General features: G+C 34.7%; 1 protein-coding gene across 3 annotated transcripts in view; it reads right to left on the bottom strand.

Moving 5' to 3' along the window:
• The window catches only part of LOC115300330 (phosphatidylinositol 3-kinase regulatory subunit gamma), a 131468-nt gene that overhangs the window by 26379 nt on the left and 97997 nt on the right, over nt 1-7092 (bottom strand). The window lies entirely within an intron of this gene.

The raw sequence follows: 7092 nt of genomic DNA, 5'->3' as shown, positions 1-7092 counted from the left end.
ACACTCTTTCCTGCTTTGTCAAAGATTAATTGGCCATATACTTGTGGGTCCAGTTCTGCGTTCTCTATTCTATTCCATTGGTCCATGTGTTTTTGTGCCAGTACCATACTGTCTTGATGATGACAGCTTTGTAGTAGAGGCTAAAGTCTGGGATTGTGATTGTTCTTATAACCCAACATAGAGAAATGCTAGCAGGTGCTGCAGCCACTGCATTAATTTCATGTGTTTAGAATTCTGTTGTCAGAAGAAACTAATGAATTAATTAATATGTCATTGTAGGACTTAGTTCTAAAATTAGTATGAAGAATACATAGGTTGTTAATCCCCACCAACTAGACTTAAACTTAACTCAAAGGTTTTAGAAATCATTTTTGTTTGTGTCATTTGTTAGACAGGTTTTAGTTCTGTTTGATTATATTTTCACACAAACTCCATTTTTAACATGATAGCCTAATAAATTTGACATTTTATTTAATTTATTTGATACGGCTATGTTGTAAAGCATTTGGGTTTTTTCCCTGCTCTTCACTCCTGATTCTTATAATTCTGTGTGTTTGTCAATTGTGACATCATTTGTGACTATATTTAAATTTGACTTGGCAACATTAATATGTTTTAAAATTCAACAAAGAAGCATGGCAGTATGTTCTTTGACTTAAGAATGGTATAAACATGGTATAAAAATGGTAATAAAGATTGGAAATAGGGAGAAAAAAAAAAGAAAAAGAGCAAATGTAACCCAAAGTTAGCAGAAGGAAATAATAAAGATTAAAGAGATAAATGAAATAGAAAATAGAAAAATAGAATTGACAAAACTAAAACTTGGTTCTTTAACAGGATCATAAAAATTGACAAACCTTTAGTTAGACTAAGGGGAAAAAAAGACTCAAATTACTAAACTGTAAGTTTAACGGGAGTCATACAACTCACTTTACAGAAATAAAAATTATAAGAGAATGCTATATAAAATTATATGCCAATAGGCTGGATAACCTAGATGAAATGGACAAATTCCTCTAAGCACACAACTACCAAAACTGACTCAAAAAGAAAATCTAAATAAACCTATAATCAATAAGGAAATTAAAACTGTAATTTAAAAAACTTCCCAACAAAGAAAAGCCCAGGACCAGATAGCTTCACAGGTGAAGTTACCAAACATTTAAAGAAGAATTAACACTAATGCTTCTCAAACTCTTCCAAAAACTAGAAGTAGGAAGGAACACTTGCTAACTCATTCTATGAGGCCATCACTACTCTGATCCTGAAGCTCAATCAAGAGATTGCAAGAAAACTACAGAACAACATCCCTTTTGAATAGAGATGAAAAAATCCTCAACAAAATACTAGCCAACTAAATTTAGCAGCATTTAAATGGACTGTAACTATACACCATTACCACATGGAATTTATCCCAGGAATGCAAAGGTGGTTCAATATATGAAAATCAGTTAATACAAACATTAATAGGTTGAAGGAAAAAAACAAACACATGATCATCTTAACGCAGACAAAACATCTGACAAAATCCAACACTCTTGCATGATAAAAACAATAAACTAGAAATAAAAGAAAACTTCTTCAATATATAAAGGCCATTGTTATAGATTGAATTGTGTCCCCACATAAGATATGATCAGCCCTAATCTTCAGAACCTTAGAATGTGATCTTTGGAAACAGAGATGAGGTGATATGGGAAAAGGATGGGCCCTAATCCAATGATTGGTTAGTATCCTTATTTAAAAAAAAAAAAAAAAGAAAGAAAGTAGAAACACAGAGGCAGAATGCCATGGATAATGAAGGCATAAATTGAAATTATATGTCCCACCCAAAGAATGCCAAGGCTGCCAGCAACCACCAGAAGCTTAGAAAAACAAGGAATGTGCTTTGCCAGAGCCTCCATAAAGAGAAGGCCCTACCAACACCTTGATTTTGGACTTGGAGCCTCTAGAACAGTGAGAAAACAAATTTGTTATTTTAGGCCACCCAATTTGTTGTACTGTGTGGGGTTTTTTTTGTTTGTTTTTAATTTCTTTTAATGTTTAGTTGTCCTTGAGAAACAGCAAGTTGGGGAGGGGGAGATACAAAATCCGAAGCAGGCTCCAGGCTCTGAGCTGTCAGCACACAGCCCAACATAGGGCTCAAACTCATGAACCATGAGATCATGACCTGAGCTGAAGTCAGATGCCCAACCAACTGAGCTACCCAGGTACCCCTTGTGTGTTATACTTTGTTATAGCAGACCGAGGAAACTAATACAGCCATATATGAAAAACACAAGGTTAGCATTATAATGGTGACATGGGTGAGCTTTCCACCTAAAGTCATGAACAAGACAAGGATATCTACTTTCTCCACTTTTATTCAACAAAGTACTTAAAGCTCTAGTCAAAGCAATTAGGCAATGAAAAGAACATTTATATTGGAGAGGAAGAAGTAAAATTATCTCCAATGACATTATCTTATAGGTACAAAACCCTAAAGAATTCATCAAAAACTATTAGAGCTAATAACTTCAGCAAAGTTGCAGAATACAAAATCAACTGTATTCTATACACTAGCAATGAATAATTCAAAAGGAAATAATCCCATCAACAACAGCATCAAAAAGAATAAAGTATTTAGGAATAAATTTAACCAAGAAGGTAAGAAACTCATATACTGAAAACTGTAAAACAATGCTGAAAGAAATTAAAGAAGACATAAATGGAAGACATCTCCTTCTTCATGAATTGGAAGACTTAATTTTGTTAAGATGAGAATACCCAAAATTATACACAGATTCAATGCAATCTCTATCAAAATCCCAACTGCACTTTTTACAGAAACAGAAAAACTCAACCTCAAATTCATAAGGAATTGAAAGGGACCTAGAATAGCCAAAACAATCCTGAAAAAGAACAAAGTTGGAAGATTCACATTTGCTGATTTCAAAGCTTATTAAGAAGCTATATTAATAGTTTCTTAACATATTTTGAATATGATACAGAGATAGAGACGTACAGACCAAGAGAATGCAATAGAATGCCCAAAAATAAGCCCTCACACCTATGATCTATGTCTCAATTCAGCAAATATCCCAAGACCATTTAGTGGAGAAATGGATTTGGGACCACAGTGTAGGGGAAATGTATTTTCACATGTAAAACAATAAAGCTGGGACCTTAACTCACATCACATATAAAAGTTAACTCAAAATGGTTCAAAGACTTCAATTTAAGAGTAAAAACAACAAGCTCTTAGAAGTAAACACTGGAGAAAATATAACATTGGATTTGGCAACAACTTCATGAATATGATAACAAAAGCATAAGCAACAAAAGAAAAAACAAATTGGACTTCATCAAATTAAAAACATTTGCACACCAAAGGATGCTACAGAAAAGCAAAAAGACAACCAACAAAATGGGGAAAATATCTGAAAATCATGCATCTGATAAGGGATTAAAAAAAAAAAAGAAATTCCCTTAAAAAAAAAAAACTCCTAAAACTCAACAATGACAAAAACAATATTACTTCATGACTACTAGGAAAGCTATGAAAAACTAAAGTTTAAAAAAAATAGTAGGATGTGAAAAAACTGGAATCTTCACACATTGATGGTAGGAATGTAAAATAGTTTTGCCAGTATGGAAAATAGTTTCTCAAAAGGTTAATGATCCAGCAATTCCATTCCTATGTATATATCCGAAAGAAATGAAAGCAGAGACTTGAACTGTTATTTGCACACCAATGTTCATAACCAGTATTATTCACAATGGCTACAAACTGGAAAATGACCCAAAGCCATCAACAGATGAATGGATAAACAAAATGTTGTATACACATACAATGCAATATTATTCAACCATAAAAAGTGATATTTTGATATATGCTAAAACATGGATTTTCCTTGAAAACACTATAATTGGTAAAGCCAAAGGACAATACTTTTTATGATTCCACTTATATAAGGTACTTAGAATAGGCAAATATAAGAATGAATTATGGGGGTATCATAGGTAGATATGAAATATATAATAACAATAAGAGAAACAGAATGATATAAAATAGGGTTATATTTGCAATGTTACATGATACAATATGAAATTAAGTAACTGTGATTAAGAATGCATGTTGTGGGGCGCCTGGGTGGCTCAATCAGTTAAGCGACCGGCTTCGGCTCAGGTCATGATCTCATGGTTTGTGGGTTTGAGCCCCACATTGGGCTCTGTGCTGACTGCTAGCTCAGAACCTGGAGCCTGCTTTGGATTTTGTGTCTCCCTCTCTCTGTGACCCTCCCCTGCTTTCACTGTCTCTCTCTGTCTCTCAAAAATAAATAAAAAGCATTAAAAATTTAAAAAAAAAATGTATGTTGTAATCCTTAGAACAACTTCCTATGGAGACAGCGCCATAACAGAAGGGACAGATGAGGAATTAAAATGGAATACTAAAAAACGTTTGACCCAGAGGTGCCTGAGTGGCTCAGTCATTTTTTAAGTGTCTAACTTCGGCTCAAGTCATGATCTCGCACCCTGTGGGTTCAAGCCCCACGTTGGGCTCCATGCTGACAACTCAGAGCCTGGAGCCTGCTTCGGTTCAGTCTCCCTCTCTCTCTGCCCCTCCCCTGCCATGCTCTCTCTCAAAAATAAATAGACATTTAAAAAGAAAAAATATTTAACTCACAAGACAATCAGGAAGGAATTGCTGAGGAGCAAAAACAGATGAAGCAAATAGAAAACAAATAGCAAAAAAGTAAATATAAACCTACTATATCAATAATTATAAGACACACAAAAGGATTACACATTCCTATTAAAAGGCAGAGATTGTCAGGCTGGATTTTTTTTTTAAAGCCATACCTGTGGGTGTCAGGATGGCTGAGTGGTCTAAGGCACCAGACTAAAAAAGCCATACCCAACTATATATTATTATCTGTAAGAGATGTACTTTAACTATAATATAGACACAAATGGATTGAAAATAAAGGGCCAGAAAAAGATATATCCTGAAAATAGTAAGTGTATGGAAGTTTATGGGAATACATTAGAAAAAGTAGTCTTCAAATCCAGGAGGATTACCAGATGTAATGAGGAACATTTCATATTGATAAAGGAAAAAATGTACTATTAATGTGTAAGCACTTAATAGAATTTCAATACACATAAAGCAAAATCTAACAAAACTAAAAAGAGAAATAGACAAACCTACAATTGTAGCTAGAGACTTTAAGATTCCTTCTAATTCACTGAGAGTACTAGCAAAAAAGAAAATTCAGTAAAGATATAGAATATCTGAATGACATTAAGAATCACCTTGACCAAACCGATGCTTATAGAGGACTACACCAACAACTGCAAGAGCACTATCCAACAACTTTACTAGTCTTCGTCAGTGTGCAAGTTTACTAAGATAAGGCAGGTACTAGGTCATAAGTCAATAAATTTCAAAACACTGTAACCTTAATGAATATGTTCACTGATTACAAAATAATTAAACCAGGAGTAATGTATCTAAAGAAGCCTCAAATATTTAGAAATTTAAGAACATATGTCCAAAGATGAACTCACAAGGAAAATCAGAAAGTATTTAAAACTGAATAAGGAAAATAACAGTTTAACAAAACTTGTAGGACCCATCTATGACAGTGCTTAGAAGGAAATTTATAGCTTTAAATGTTTATAGTAGAAAATAAAGTTTTAGGGGCACCTGGATGGTTCACTCAGTCAGTTAAGCATCTGACCTTGGCTCAGGTCATGATCTTGCAGTTCATGAGTTCAAGCTCCACTTTGGGTGAGCACCAGCCCTGTTTCAAGGGGAACCTGAGCCCCCCTAGGGTCTCCACACTCTTTCTTCCTCTCTCTCTGCCCCTCACTCACTCGTGCTCTCTCCCTCTCTCAAAATGAATGAATGAATGAAAAATTAAATAACTTAAAAAAGTTTTAAAGCTAATGAACAAAATTCACCTTAAGCTAGTAAAAGAAGAGCAAATTAAATTGAAAGCAAAAATAAAAAGGAAATAATAAAGAGCAGTAATAATAACACACAGAAAACAAATACTAGAAAAAATCCACTACTGTTATGTTCGATAAAAGACTCGGGCAAGTTATTACTGCACTGAAGATTCACTATGAATTTAGTGAATGGACTAATGCCACCGTAACATGAACTGATGAATATAGACTAAATCTTCTATAAGTTACTTGACATTCAAAGTAATAACCTGTGTTTCAAAAGAATGGGCATAAGAAACCCAGTTAGATATATCTTCTTAGGCCACCAATGACCCAAATACTACAATGGATAAACTCCTCTGAAGACTTGCACCTTCAAAAAAATTCCTAGCACCTTTTATATATTATATAACAATTCAGGGCAAATTAAACCAATCCAAATGTAACTAAAAAAAAATTATCAAAAACAGTTCTAGGAAAAGAACTAGATTATTCTTCAGAATTTTGTTCTATCACATATATATGATAAAAGAAGTATTAGTAAGGTTTATGATCCAGAAACTGTGTGGTTAAGACTACTAGTGGTCTCAGGGCTCGTGGGTAGCTCAGTTGCTTGGACGTCTGATTCTTGATTTTGGCTCAGGTCAAGATCTCATGGCTTGGGAATCTGAACTGGTGTCCGGCTTCACGATGATACAGGATTTTCTCTCTGCCCTTCCCCAACTCATGGCATTCTCTTTCTCTCTCTCTCTCTCTCTCTCTCTCTCTCCCTCTCCCTTCCTCCCTCTCTCTCAAAATAAATAAAATAAACTTAAAAAACAAAGATTACTAGTGGTCTCATAATTCCATTAGTTCCTTCTTCCTCAGAAAACTCTCAAATGTTAGTTGAGCACACCTGACCAAATAAAGACTAGTTCTTTCCCTCCCCTGTGGGCACTGTGACCTGCAGCTGCCTTGCCAGTAGGATGAAAGTAAAAACAGTATGTACTTCTTCTAGGAAGTAGCCTTAAAAACAGGAAACTTTCCTATGCATCAGCATTTCTGTCTCTCTTGGGTAAATCCCTAGTAGTGCTATTGCTGGGTCATAAGGGAGTTCTATGGATAGTTTTCTGAGGAGCCTCCACACTGTTTTCCAGAGCGGCTGCACCAGTTTACATT

Source organism: Suricata suricatta, chromosome 8 (genome assembly GCF_006229205.1).
Source record: "Suricata suricatta isolate VVHF042 chromosome 8, meerkat_22Aug2017_6uvM2_HiC, whole genome shotgun sequence".
Taxonomy (NCBI): domain Eukaryota; kingdom Metazoa; phylum Chordata; class Mammalia; order Carnivora; family Herpestidae; genus Suricata; species Suricata suricatta.
Note: the sequence above shows the minus strand (reverse complement) of the source record. Positions and strands in the feature narration are given on the sequence as shown.